General features: G+C 32.9%; 1 long non-coding RNA gene across 1 annotated transcript; it reads right to left on the minus strand.

Annotated features, from left to right (window-relative positions):
* Positions 1 to 5,192: 5,192 nt before the first annotated feature.
* Positions 5,193 to 7,337, minus strand: LOC148760342 (uncharacterized). Its single transcript, XR_016023211.1, has 3 exons — positions 7,066 to 7,337; positions 6,333 to 6,416; positions 5,193 to 5,464 (listed from the first exon to the last, which is right to left on the minus strand). It is a non-coding gene; the product is annotated as an uncharacterized LOC148760342 (long non-coding RNA).
* Between the last annotated feature and the right edge of the window lie 8,236 nt (positions 7,338 to 15,573).

Below are 15,573 nucleotides of genomic sequence, written 5' to 3' on the forward strand. Positions count from 1 at the left end.
ACTACTGCAGTGACCGTTTAATATATCACTAGACCCATAAAAATTCCAGTAACATAATATGGCGAATAAAATGTAATCCAGTCTACCAAGACCAATCCAAAACTGTTCATATATTTCATGCCAACCTCAAAAATTTAGCCATCATGCTACCATAATGTCATAAGCCACAATTTCAATAACATATAAAATCATAAATTTCAACACAGTCTCCATATACTCAATTTTCCCAAAACAATATTTGATTTCAAAACCAGTATAAATCTCATTTTTATTAAAAAACATTTTAATTGAAAAACATAATATTTTATAATTTAAATTCGCCATTCAATAAAAGCATCACACAAGTATAATTACTCTAGATATTTAAGACGATAAATTGTCCACTCACAGTTCTAGGAGTCGATGTACTCCTAATCCCAATCTTCAAGCACAATCTCTGTACTTTTACCAATGTAATTTGCTCACCACTTATCCACAATATATAATACATAATTCACCACATCAATACTTGACCATTATAAGATCAATTCAGGCTCGGTATATATGCATGATATGACATGCAACTTATCCGACTACCGCTTAAATGCGGTGCTGACCTAATTCGGCCTATTACCTGATTAAATTACTAACGCGTCCAATTTAATCTCAAATTAATTTTTTTCAGTTTTTATACCTCAATTGCACCCAAATTGACTTAATGTTCCTCAGTGTGGTACAAATTATCAGTCTCGGTAGCAAATTACGAAAATACCCCTAATGGGTAAAAATTCATATTTTTACTCCGAAAATTCCCATTATTTTTCTAGACTTATAATTCATCATTATTCATCATAATTCCTCAAATAAACATCAAGATCATCAGCCAATATTCCACTAGAAAATTCGGCCAATAATGGTAATGGAGGAAAATAAATTATTTTCTTGTTGTTTTGTTCCTAAATATGCTAAACTAACTTAAAACACTAACATAACTTAAAATCAAATTAATCTAACAAGTTTCTCTCTCCTAAGCCATTTTTTCAGAATTTAATTCATCCTCAAATCACATGATTCAACCATGGAAAATGATGGGAAATGCATGGAAATGATAAATCTTAAGCTAAGCTTGAAAAATCATACCTTTAAACACTTGATTCCTTGAAAAATCACACTTTTTCTTTGAATTTTCTCACTCTAGGGTTTGTTCTTATTTCTCTCTCTCTCCTTCTGGTTTTGGCTGACCATCCCAATGAAGAATTCTGGAATTTTCAAGCCTTTTAATAGGCTTAATAAAATATTATTATTTTATTTACCTTTTGAATATTTTATTATTTTATTTTTTTCTAGCCATCTTTTTTACTTTCTTTTCCTACCACTCAATCCTCTTCACTTATCCATGTCTTCCATAAAATTTCTAGACTTTTCCAAAGTTTTGGTAGAGCAAATTTTTAAAAATTACACTTTTGCCCCCGTAAAGTGAAAAATTACATTTTTACCCCAAAAACTGAAAAATTGTCCATAGACATATTTTTCATCCCTTATACTCATACCATTCTCCAATTTGTCAAATGTGATCTAAATTCTCTCAAAATCTCAAATTTTGTCCACGATTGAAAAAATTACGATTTTGCCCCTACACTCCAAAAATCACCGAAATTAAAGTTTTTCACTTCTATACCTCAAATCATACTCCAATAAGTCAAATGGACCAAAAAAAATCTTTTCTAAAAATTCTCATTTTATCCTCAAGTGGCAAATGACCATTTTACCCCTAGATAGTGAAAATTTCGGTTTGACTCCAAATTGATCATCGAACTTCGAATTACCATTTTAAGTCATCCCTGAACTGTGAAACTCTTAATTTCACCTTAAAATTATTATTTAAATTAGTTCGAGAATTAATCGACTTAATGATACCATTAGGGGCAATATCGTCTTTTAACGATTCCTCGAACTTCTTAAATATGCAAACATTCTATTAAGCATGTAAATGACGTCGTAATTATTTTATAGAACAGGGTTTGACAAAATTACTTTTACAGTGACACGTGGGCCCCCAACTGACTAAGAAGATGTAGGGCTACGAACTCTTACTTTCTAGGATGCAACTCCGAGATTAATTCTCGTCTTAATCAACTATCAACAAATTGTCCTGAGCCTGAAAAATGGATAGGAAGAGGGGTGAGATTATGATTACATAATCCCAGTGAGTAAACAATTACCATCAAAAGCATCTAAAGCCGAGTAGATGGAGACAATATAAAAAAAAAACGTTATATTTCAATAATGTTCATAACGCAAAATTCGTTTCGATCTATACCAAACAATTTCTTTTCATCAAAATTTCCCTGGCTTATGAGTTTCTTAAACTTGGCCCCTGCCAGAATCATTTTCGCAAGTACCTTCGTCAAGGTATCCCACTGAGACCGCCAAGGCTATTTAATGACCCATACCCATAAACATGTTTTCACATCTGACACACAGCCGTTCCTTGACGTTGGCTGAGTCTCACTCTCACGTGGTGGCCCGAACGTGAGGTGCACTCAAATCATACCTCAGGAGATACTTCACCTAACATCTCCCCCCGGAGGTAAGTATATAATTGAGTTACCGTGCCCCTTTCATAGGCAGTCCACGGAAACCCCCACCACTATAGTGACCGTTTAATATACCACCAAACCCATAAAAATTCCAGTAACATAATATGGCGAATAAAATGTAATCCAGTCTACCAAGACCAATCCAAAACTGTTCATATATTTCATGTCAAGCTCAAAAATTTAGCCATCATGCTACCATAGTGTCATAAGCCACAATTTCAATAACATATAAAATCATAAATTTCAACACAGTCTCCATATACTCAATTTTCCCAAAATAATATTAGTTTTCAAAACCAGTATAAATCTCATTTTTATTAAAAAAACATTTTAATTAGAAAACATAATATTTTATAATTTAAACTCACCATTCAATAAAAGTATCAAACAAGTATAATTACTCTAGATATTTAAGACGATAAATTGTCCACTCACAGTTCTATGAGTCGATATACTCCTATTTTCAGTCCGCGGGTACAGTCCTTTACCCATATCTAATGGCTCACCACCTAGCCATAATCCATGGCACATATTTCAATTAAATTGTGTCTAACAGTCATAAGCTATTTCAGGCTCGATATATATGCATGATATGAAATGAAAAATGCACAGGTAGCCATCTAGACCCGGTATTGACCTAAGTCGATTTTTCATCTAATAAATTGGCCAATGCGTCCAATTTCACTCCAACTTGCTCCATTTCTTTTCCAATCCCTCAATTCACCAAGCACAACTAATTAACACACAATTAGGCAAAATTTATCTTCACTTTGCTTCTTGGAACTTTTGGCCAACAATGGTACACTAACTCCGTGATTTTTCCTACTTAATTTTCTCTCCATAATTCATTAATTCCTACACCAAAAACTATTATTTCTTAATCAAATCACCTAGAATAACATCCCATTCTTCCTTTTTATTCACTTAGAGAATTCGGCTATTGATGGGCACCAAACCTTTGGTGGTTTTCTTCACTTGTTTTCATGCTACACATCATTAATCACCTAAAAACACTAACATACCTAAAATCAAACCAATCCAAGATCATTCTCTCTCCATACCCATTTTGACCAGCCATGAATTCATTATGAAAACATGTAATTTAACCATGGAAATTAAGGGAAAATGCATGGGTAAGGTAAATCACTAGCAAAATCAAAGAAATTTTACCTTTATTTGATCAAATCCTTGAATTCCAACACTTTCTCTTTGATTTGTCCCACCTAGGGTTTGTTTTTCCTTGGTTTCTCTTCTCTTCTGGTTTGGCTGATCACTATGGGAGAAATAGGCTGATTTTTTACCTTTTTATAAAGAGATAATAAAATAATAAAAACATGACACATGGCATTTCCTTATTGGTTCAAATTTTAAATATTTGACTTTTAATTCTTTAATTCTCCACCACACATTTCTCATGTTTATCCATGTACATGATGAATAAAATCCCTTGGTCTTGACAAGTGTCGAGATGAAAATTTACCGATTTGCCCCCGGGGTGGCAAAATTACCATTTCACCCTTATACTCTAAATTATACCGAAATTAAAATTTTTCACTTCTAAACTTCAAATCATACTCCAATACTCAATTCATACTCCAATAAATCAAATGGACCAAAAAAATATTTTCTAAAAATTCTCATTTTGTCCCTAAGTGGCAAATGATCATTTTGCCCCTAGATAGTAAAAATTTTGGTTTGACTCCAAATTGATCCTCGAACTCCGAATTACCATTTTGAGTCATCCATGAACTGTGAAACTCTTAATTTCACTTTAAAATTCCTATTTGAATTAGTTCGAGGCTTAATCGACTTAATGGTACCATTAGGGGCAATATCGTCTTTTAACGATTCCTCGAACTTTCTAAATATGCAAACATTCTATTGAGCATGTAAATGACGTCGTAATTATTTTATAGAATAGGATTTGACATATTATTATTGTAAATTATCTAGAGTTTATTTTTAAATGCTCTTTATGTATTTTATGAAATGAAAACGAGATTAAAACGAGATTTTGATGTTTTAGAAATAAATGTGACAAATAAAAATATATTGTGTTGATTATGAAATTGAGTAATTAGAGGCCGCAAGTTATTTTGAAATATATATTTTCCTATGAATGGCTTATGAAATATGAGTATATGTGGCTATATTTGATAAATTGCATTGGGAATTTATGCAAGCTATTTTTACTATACAAGCTGGGTAAATAAAAAAAAGCCACATTATACTGTCAAAATTTTATTAAAATTGGTGGGTTTAGTCACTGCTGTCACGACCCGGAACTCCCCATCGAGCCCGTGACAATCGCCGCGAAGCCTCGACAAACATTCTTCACCTCGAATGTCGATCGAAACCTCGCAAGGCTCTCGTATCAGCTTTCGCACTTCCTCGGTGAGCAATAGTTATCAAATAATCAAAATACGAAGGATTACAAATCATTTTCAAATCATAACATAACATGTTTTTTTTTGGCTCACAGGGACATTTTCGTCATTTTTGTCGAAAACCTCGAAACTTGCTAAAAATGTAGTAGGTAAGCCGAAAATATATATTTAATGATAAAAAAAAATTAAGTATCTAAAACGTTCATTTGAAGTGAAAATTTGACCATTTGAATATGATAAAAATATTCAATAAAATAAACTATTTTCTTGTAAAATAATTTTCATAAAACTATCGGTACATAATTCTTATAGCGTAAAAGATAATTATATTCATATATACTATAAAGCAAATAACCAAAGCATAAAATTTCTTTTACAGTGACACGTGGGCCCATATCTATCCAAAATGCATCGGAAGCTGGAAACCTACAGCTTTTACCGATTCGAGTCCAAATGAAGGTCCTTGTTCAAGTCAGCTAACTACGAAATTCCTTGAGCCTGAAATGTGAGGAAATGAGGGTGGTGAGATTATAAAATCCCAGTGAGTAAACAGATACCATCTAAACTATCTAAAGTCGAGTAAATGGAGACAATTAAAATAAATCATCACACTGTAATTTCATTACCATTCAACTCATTTCAACCAAATAAAATCAATCCATAAAAATCGAGTAATCAACTTGGCTTATGAATTTCTTTAAACTTTGGCTCGTGCCAAAACTCATACTCGGTGATACCTTGCGCAGGGTATCTAACCGAGTCCGCCAAGGCTGTTAAAATTTTGTATACACTTAAAATATATTTTTGTTTGAGAAAAATACAGCCGTTCCTTGGCGTTGGCTGAGTTCCCCTTCACGTGGTGGTTTGGCGTGAAGTGAACCCTAAGCTATACCCCAGGAGATACCCTACGCGCCTCTCCGTTCGAGGTAATAATATAATGGAGTTTACCGTGCCCCTCTAATAGGCTGGTCCACGGAACCCCCTCTGCAGTAAATAATTAATATATAATCCACCAATCAATAAAATTCATTCTAGCATGACATGGCAATTTATCGCAACCTAGCCTCTCAAGGCTGAATACACAGTATAAATAATTATAACACCAAAATCAGTTTAGCCATTCATGCTCATTTATTGTCATAAGCCATTCAATTCAAAACCATAAATTTGCAACACAAACTAGCAGTCTCCAATTACTCTATTTTCAAAACCAATATTCGATTTTCTAGAAAATTTATAAAATCATTTTATAAAATCACAATTTCCCTTAAAACATAACAATTTACCATTTAAACCCATTTTTCATAAAATCACACAGTTGTATAAAACTGCTCTAGATAATTAAGACGATAATAAATTTACTCACTATGTCTAGAATGCAGACTTTCGAAGCACTCTGTCTACTGGTCCTCGGATGCAATTTCCTTGCCTTTACTGGAGGACTCACCACCTTGACACAGTACAAAATCGAGAATTTCACTAAGTTGGTACTAAATCAAAATTAAACTAATTTGGACTACCAATGCATGATATGGAATGCAAAAATGCACTGGTAACTATCTAAATCCGGTATTAGCCTAATTCGTCTTATCACCCGATTAAATTCCTAACGAGTTCATTTAAACTCCAATTTAATTCTTTTCAGTTTCTATACCTCAATTGCACCCAAATTAACTTAATGTCCCTCAGTGTGATGCAAATTATCTGTCCCAACAGAAAATTACGAAAATACCCCTAGTGGGTAAAAATTCGTATTTTTGCTCCGAAAATTCCCATTATTTTTCTAGGCTCATAATTCATTATTCCTTAACCAATTCTCCTAGAATAAAATCAAACTCATCCTCACTCACTACATGGTAAATTCAGCCATTAATGGTTGGGGGAGAAAATAAATTCTTTTCTTGTTGTTTTGTTTCTAAATATGCTAAACTAACTAAAAACACTAACATAAATTAAAATCAAATAAATCCAACAACTTTCTCTCTCCTAACCCATTTTTTCATAATTGAATTCATCATGAAAACATGTAATTTAATCATGGAAAATAAAGAGAAATGCTTGGGAATAAGAAAACTCAAGCTTAATAGAAAAAATCTCACCTTTTTCACTTAATTTCCTTGAAAATTCACACTTTTTCTTTGATTTTCTCTCTCTAGGGTTTTGTTTTCTCCTTTCTCTCTCTTGTTTCTTGCTTGGCCGAATGTTGAAGAAGAAGAATGGGTGGGCTGATTTTTTTTATGCATTTTTATTGTTTAATGAAATAATATTATTTTATTCATATTTTAAATATTTTATTAATTCATTTCTTTTTTCTAGCCATCCACTTGTCCTATTTTCTTTCACCATGCATTCCCTTTGACTTATCCAAGTCTTAAGTGATATTTCCAGATTTTTCCAAAGTTTTGGTGGAGCAAATTTTTCAAAATTACACTTTTGCCCCTGAACTTTTCAAAAATTACATTTTTACCCCAAAAATTGAAAATTTTCCATAATGCATAATTTTCACTCCTCATACTCATTTCACACTCCAAATAATTAAATTTGATCAAAATCCTTTCAAAAAATTAAATTTTCGATTTCGAATGGTAAAATTACCATTTTACCCTTTTACTCCAAATTATCCCGAAATTAAAATTTTTCACTTCTAAACCTCAAATCTTACTCCAATAAGTCAAATGGGGCCAAAAATCTTTTCTAAGAATTCCCATTTTGTCCCCAAGTGGTAAATGACCATTTTGCCCCTGGATAGCGAAAATTCCAGTTTGACTCCAAATTGATCATCGAACTCCGAATCACCATATTAACCCATTCTGGGACTTTAAAATTCTTAATTTCATTGTAAATTCTCTATTTGATCTAGTTCGAGGTTTAAATCAACTTTATTGTACCTCTAGGTACAATATCGACTTTTGTAAATTTTTCGAAACTCTCCTAGCATGCAAACATACTATCCATCACATGTATGTCATGATAAATATTTTTATAGAGTCGAGCTTGTCATCTTCTCCCCCACTTGTATCAACCATATGATCTTTCTTCTTGATTGACTTCGACATCAGGCTAAATATTAATATTTTAATAATATTTTATTAATAAAATATTATTTTATTCTAAAAATTTTATCTTGTCTCTTTGGTACCCAAAATACCTTATTATGCCTCACTTGACTTCCAAATCGCCTTTTATCTCACAAATTCTCCTTTGATAAAATTATTATTATTTTATTATTATTTTCTCACTTGCGAAACATTTTATCCTAAACTACTCCTTTCGTCTTTTATCACTTCTAAACATTTTAATTGACCTCAATATGCATTCGATCAATTTTATTTATCACCATATCAAAGTATGGGGTATTTCAACTGCAGTGACGGGTTTTCGTGGACTGCCTATTAGATGGGCATGGTAAACCCGGTTACATAATTACTTTGGTTGTAAAGGCGATGAGGGTAACTCCCGGGGTAATATTAGAGCTCACTTCATGTCGAACCCCCACGTGAATGTGTAACTCTGCCAACGCCAAGGAATAGCTTGTTTTAAAAATAAAAATGTGTTTCATATGTAAATATCATAACTACCTTGGCGGACTCGGTTAGATGCCTCGACCAAGGTATCCCCGAGGATTAGTTTTGGCTTGAGCCTTGTTTTAATAAAAGTCATAAGCCTTAACAACTATTTTGGTAAATTACAAATATTTTTTGATTAAGGAATAAATTAAAAACCTTATGAAATGGTTTGTAATTTGTTGTTTAAACTTACCTCCCTGTTACTCGCCTTTAGATATTTATGATAATGTCTGTTTACTCATTGGGATTGCAAAATCTCACCCACCTCATTTCCAAACATTTCAGGTCTGTGGTAGCTTGTAGATACCCTATTTTGTCGAGGATTCCAGTTGACATCTCTACCTCACAAACAGTAGGTTACTATCACCAGTACTTGGTGTATTCATGGGCCACTTGTCATTGTAATTATTATTGTACATTATAACTTTGTAAATTATTGTATATATGAATTTATTTTACTTACACGTGTTTCTATAAATATTGGTTTATATAAAAATAGTATATTTTTGTCTTTTGATTTACTTGAGCCATAAACGACTGGTAATTGTTTAAAACGGAATGTTTAAAAACGATTGTTCACAAAAAAGGCAAGAAACTGATATGTAAGCCTTGCGGGGTTTCGATTGGCATTTCGAGCAATGAGTGTCAATCGAGACGTCGCGGTGGTTGTCATGTGCCCGAAGAAGGTTCTGGGTCGTGACAGACAAAAAGTTACAGATTTTATGAAGACCAACAACTCAACTATAAAGAACCAATTCTACAATAAAGATAGAATTTTGCAAGCCAGCTTGATCGTATAAGAAATGATTCAAAATTTACTCCAACGGGCAGAAAATCTCAAAGGCTATAAATATACATTTTGAGGATGTTAAAAAAAAAAGAAAAAGGGATTTTGAAAGATTTTGAATTATCCTTGAAGAGGAAAAGAGCGAAAAAAAGAGAAACAACTATGACCAGAAAGTCCCTATCTTTTAGCAAACAAAGAGCCTAAAGTTCTCATTTTTATTCTTCAACTAATCCTTCTTGAGTTGAGACCTTCATTGATCATCTTTATTTTTGTGAAAGCTCTCACCTTTCTAAACTCAAACTTCGTTATCAACTTTTCTAAAGGTTTTTAATTTGTGGTTTACTAGAATGTACTATTGTATTGGTTATACCTCTAAGTAAAGGGTAAAAAGGTTGTGCCTAATCCTTTAACAAGCTTCTTCTTGTGTAAAGGTTGTGCTTTAACCTGAAAAGATAGTGTTTTGTTAGAGGTTATGCTTGATCATACAAAAAGCAAGTTGCAAAGGTTACACATGATCATGCTAAAGGCATGTTGTAAAGGTAATGCTTGACCTTGTTGAAAATGCAAGCTGATAGTGGATTCAAACTCCTTATACTATCAAAGGAGAGAACGTAGGCATTAGAAGGCTGAACCTCTATAAATATTCAACTGAGTCTTTTCTTACTTTGCTGCTCTTTGTTCATTAAGTTTATACTCTATTTTATTGTTTTATTCTTTCACAATTGAACTAATTTTTGAAAAAAAAGAAATTTTTTACTTAACAACCAATTAACCCCCTCTTGGTAGTTTTATTTTAAGATTACCTTTTTTTGACATATAATTTAAATTCAAAATAAATGGTTAAGGTATTCAAAATCGAGTGTTCACCTTATTTACATCAATCAAATTTGAATATTTATCCTATCTACATTTAAATTTAAATTACATCAACCACTAAAAAGTTTGAAATCGACAAGATTTTTTAAGGGTTCGTAAACACTTTTACCCCTAGTACATATACAAGTTAGCTCTCCTATTTGTTGGGCTAGTTTGTTCACCTACCTTTGTTGTTAGCCTACTTGAGCTGTTGATTTACCTAGTTTGAACACTTGGTTTGTGACATCTTTCCCTCTCAATTAGGCAACACCCTCGTTGTCTTATGGAAGAGTTTCACCTTATCTTGGAATTATCGTAAATCCTCTATCAATTCTTATCTCATCTTGCTCTCTTGCAATCCTTCTTATTTTCTAAGATATTAGTGCCTCAATTTATAGTTATTTTACCTCAACACCCTATCGACCAACACTTGCTCACCTCTTATTTGTATGCTGCCTTGACTCTTATTGACACCCTATGGCACACCCCTCAAGTGAGATCCTACTCATCTGCATGGTAGAGTTTTAACATACTATGGTGGAACATTTGATGGACCTTTTGTTTGGGGAGCAACTCCAACTTATATGCGACCTTGTCAATCTTCTTCAACATTTTGTAAGGCCTATCATACCATCAAACCAAACCCTTGTGAAGCCCCTTGGATCTTAATTCTAGAAGCAACTTCACCATGAAAAGGTCTTTCACTATGAATTAATTGCAACTTTTGTTGAGACCAATCTTTCACTTCTTGGCTCACTTGATAGCTTTGTGGAGATAGATGTGAACCATGTCCTTTTGCTTTTGCTAAGCTCAGGCACACTTTTACACCACTAGTATCAGGACTGTTAACTTTAAAATTATTATAGTTTTGATTATAATAAAATGATCCTAATTTGCTCGAATATTATTTGAGTGATTCTTGACAAGTCATTGAAATGATTTAATTCTCGTACACTTGTTCTTACATGATGACAAGCTTGTTTATCTTAGTTGTGTAAATTCTTGAAGTCATTGAATTTTCACTTGCTTAATAAATGTCTACAAGCTTGAATGACTTAATTGTATAAGTGTTAAATTTGCTTGAAAGATTTCTATTTATGATCCCTCTAACATTCATCTTTGAGATGTTAAAGTTACAAGATAGATTCACAAGTGTTGTAGCATATCTTAAAACGTTCAAAAATGGTTGATCTTCACAATACCAAGGTTGTTTTCAAGCCATGAAGTTCTCTCTCAACTCAACATTTGATCACAAGGAAGATATGGCCAAAGCTATGTGCTAAAATGTCAAGCACTCTTGAAGAAATAAAGCTTCAATTGATCTTAGAGTAAGGCAAGTCAATCTTATGCCAGAAAGAGAGAGAACAAGCAAGAAAACTTGAAAAAAACACAACCATAATCGACTCCATAAAGCCTATAATCGATCTTGGAACAATACCATGGTTGACCTTGAAACAGTGCCACTCAACCTTTCAAGCTTTAATGAGAAAAATACAAGCTGTTTGGAAGAGAAATGACAAGAGAACTTTTATACTCGACTATTGATAATAGACACAAAATTTAAAAGCAAAATAGCTAGTTTCTTATTTTAATCATCTCCAACGACTCCAAGACTTCTTCAACTATAATAAGGACTATTTTGAAGCATTTCAAAGTGAGGGAGAAGAAAGAAAAATGTCACGACCCGGACCCGGAACCTCCCTCAGGCCCATGACAATCGTCGCGACGTCCCGATTGACACTCATTATCCGGAATGCCAACCGGAACCCCGCAAGGCTTACATATCAGTTTCTTTCCTTTCCTGTGAGCAATCATTGTTAAATATCGAGTTTTTAGAGAATATATACTATTTTAAATAAAAAATAATCAAAATAAAATTTTCACCACACAGGGGTATTTTGGTCCTTTTTTTTTCAAAAATTTTGAAACTGGCTAAAACGTAATATACAAGTACAAAACACATAATTCATATTCAAAATGAGTTTAAAAGTCTAAAATCTTCATTTAAAACGAAATTACGGTTATTTGAATATAATAAGAAAATAAAAGAAATATTAAGGAAAATATTCTATTTTCTTATAAAACAATATTTATAGAGTTATACGTGAATAATTTTTATAGCGTAAAAGCTAAATAAATTTATACATACTGAAATATAGTAAGCCAAAATATTTAATTTAATTTACAATAACAAGAGGGCCCCCGAATAAACAAAAGTAAAGAGGACTGTGAACCTACGGTTTGGAAAATGCAGATCCAATGGTAGTCCTCGATGAGATCAGCTATCTACAGTCTATACTGAACCTGAAATGGGTGGAAATGAGGGTGGTGAGATTATAAAATCCCAATGAGTAAACAGACATTATCATAACTATCTAAAGGCGAGTAAAATGGAGGCAAGTTTAAACAACAAATTTCAACCCATTTCATAATGTTTTCAATTTGTTTCTTAAACCATAAAATATTTGTAATTTACCAAAACAGTTGTTAAGGCTTATGTCTTTTATTAAAATAAGGCTCAAGCCAAAACTAATCCTCGGGGATACCTTGGCCGAGGCATCTAACCGAGTCCGCCAAGGGTGTTAAAATATTCACACGTGAAACACAGTTTTATTTTTAAAAACCAGCCGTTGCTTGGCGTTGGCCGAGTTACACATTCACGTGGGGGTTCGACGTCAAGTGAGCTCTAATACTACCCCAGGAGTTACCCTCCTCGCCTCTACAATCGGAGTAACTATATAACTGGGTTTACCGTGCCCCTCTAATAGGCAGTCCACGGAAACCCGTCACTGCAGTGACTAACCCATCAATTTTAATAAAATTTCGACAGTATAACGTGACTTTTATTTATTTATCCAGCCTGCATAGTAAAACAACTTACATAAATTTCCCAATGCATTCACAAAATATAGCCACAGATACTCATTTCTCATAAGCCATTCCTAGGAAAATATATATTTTTCAAGTCAATTTGTAGCCTCAAATTACTCAATTTCATAATCAATACAATATATTTTTATTTGTCACATTTATTCCTAAAACATCAAAAATCCCGTTTTAATCTCGTTCTCATTTCATAAAATACATAAAGGGCATTTAAAATAAACTCTAGATAATTTACAATAATAATAAGTTTACTCACCGTTTGTACAAACTAAAAGCTTTCTAAGCACCCCGATCACTACTCGTCGGGTACGACTTCTTTGCCTTTTCCGGAAGGCTCTCCTCCTAGACACATTACAAAAATTTACACAATTCATCACATTGATGCTAAATCACTATATAATTAACTTAAATCCTATACTAATGCATGGTATGAAATGCAATAGCCTAAAACGGCTTAAACGCGGTATTAACCTATTTTTGGCACTTTGTCCGATAAATTGCTAACGCGCTCCATTTTAGCTCTAAATCATCCCATTCTCTCTCCAACATTTCTAACCATTAAATATCAGCCAATAACCTTCTAAAAACAACAAAATCAGCTCAGTCCCTTCCTTGAAAAATTCGGCCAAAAATGGGACATTAACTCGGTTAATTTTCTACTTTGTTTTTCTATCACATTTAATCGTTTTTCATCATTTTCTCTTCATTTCCCTTAGAATAAAATCAATTCATCATCATTGTACAGCATTGAGCATCCAGCCAAGAGTGGGTATTGTGAAAATTTGATGATTTCTTGCCCAATTTAATTTCTAAACACATTTAACTAACTAAAACTATCAATTTAACTAAAAATCAAAACCTAAAAATTTCAATTTCTCTCCCCTAGAATTTCGTCCAGACCTTGATATCACTTTTTGATCTCTCTCCTCAAGTATGCTAAATGGAAATAAAGGCATAGGAAAGATAGAAATCAAGCTAAAATCGAAAAATCATACCGTTAGACGCGTAAACGGTCGAAAACCGCGAATTTCCCTTTGAATTTTCTTGTTTCTCTTTGGTTTTTCTTTTTTTCTTCCTTTCCTCTCTATTTCCTCTCTTGTTCTTCCTTATGGCCAGCCAGCACTTAAAATTTGGGTTTAAATGGGCTGATTTTTCATTAAAATAATATTATATCATTAAAAAATGCCACATGTCACTTTCCCATTGGCCCATTTTTAAAAGTTCATCCATTTGTTTCCAAATTTTCACCATACACTTGTCTCATATATTCATAGCTTAGATAAAATTCTCAGACTCATCCAAAGTCTCGGTGGAGTAAGTTTTGAAATTTACACTTTTGCCCTCGTAAAAGTTAAAAATTACATTTTTGCTCCAAAAATTGAAAAATTGCCATAGACATATTTTTCATCCCTTATACTCATACCATTCTCCAATTTGTCAAATTTGATCTAAATTCTCTCAAAATCTCAAATTTTGTCCGTGGGTGGTAAAATTTCGATTTTGCCCCTACACTCCAAAAATCACCAGAATTAAACTTTTTCACTTCCTATCATTAAATTATACTCCAAATAGTTAATCTTGGTCAAAAATTTCACTCCATGATCAAATTATTATCTTAGGTGGCAAAATGACGATTTTGCCCTTGAATATCAAAATTTTTAATTTTACCCCAAATGAACCCTCGAACTCCGAACAATCATTTTTAGTCATTCCTGGACTATAAAATATTAAATTTCAACCTACAATTCCTATTTGAACTAGTTTGAGGTTAAATCAATTTAAGTGTACCGTTAGGTACAATATCAGGTTTCGTCTATTCTTAGGTGCTTTTCGAGCGTAATAATATGCTACTCAATGCATGTATATCATGACATGTATTTATAGGGTCGGGTTTTACAAAAAATGGCTAAACTTTTGAAATCCATTATCTTGAAAGGAAACAAGAGAAAACCAAGCAAAATCAAGCCTATTTGAGCTTAACCTTTCTTTGTGCTTTCACTTTAATCTTTATATCTTATCATTATACCCATTGTTATGCATTCTTCCTCATTATACCAAACTAGCAAAATCCACCTTTTAAAGGCATTCTTGCTATTCTTTGTAAAGGTTCTAACTCATTTTTTGAAAAGTTAATGTGGGTTTGTCGTGAGTCCATTAAAAACCATGGGTTTGTCGTGAACTCGTTGAAAACCATGGGTTTGTGGTTGAACCCATTAAAAAGCATGGGTTTCACTTGATCTCAGTAAAAAGCATTGTGAGGTGGGTTTCGCTTAATCTCATGAAAAAGATTTGTAGGGTTATGGTTGATCCTGAAAAAAGCCATTGTGAGGGTTTCCCTTGATATTGTAAAAAGCTCATTTCCATTAGTGGATTTGAAATTCCTTGGTGATCCAAGGGAAAAGATGTAGGCATTTGAGAAAAGTGAACCTCTATAAAATTCTTGTGTTTTTTGTTTTTTTGCCTTGATTTGTTGCATTTCATTTCAAGAAAACCTATTTCATAAATTGCTTGTG

Source organism: Theobroma cacao, chromosome 10, assembly GCF_053813885.1.
Source record: "Theobroma cacao isolate CCN51 chromosome 10, ASM5381388v1, whole genome shotgun sequence".
Classification (NCBI taxonomy): Eukaryota; Viridiplantae; Streptophyta; class Magnoliopsida; order Malvales; family Malvaceae; genus Theobroma; species Theobroma cacao.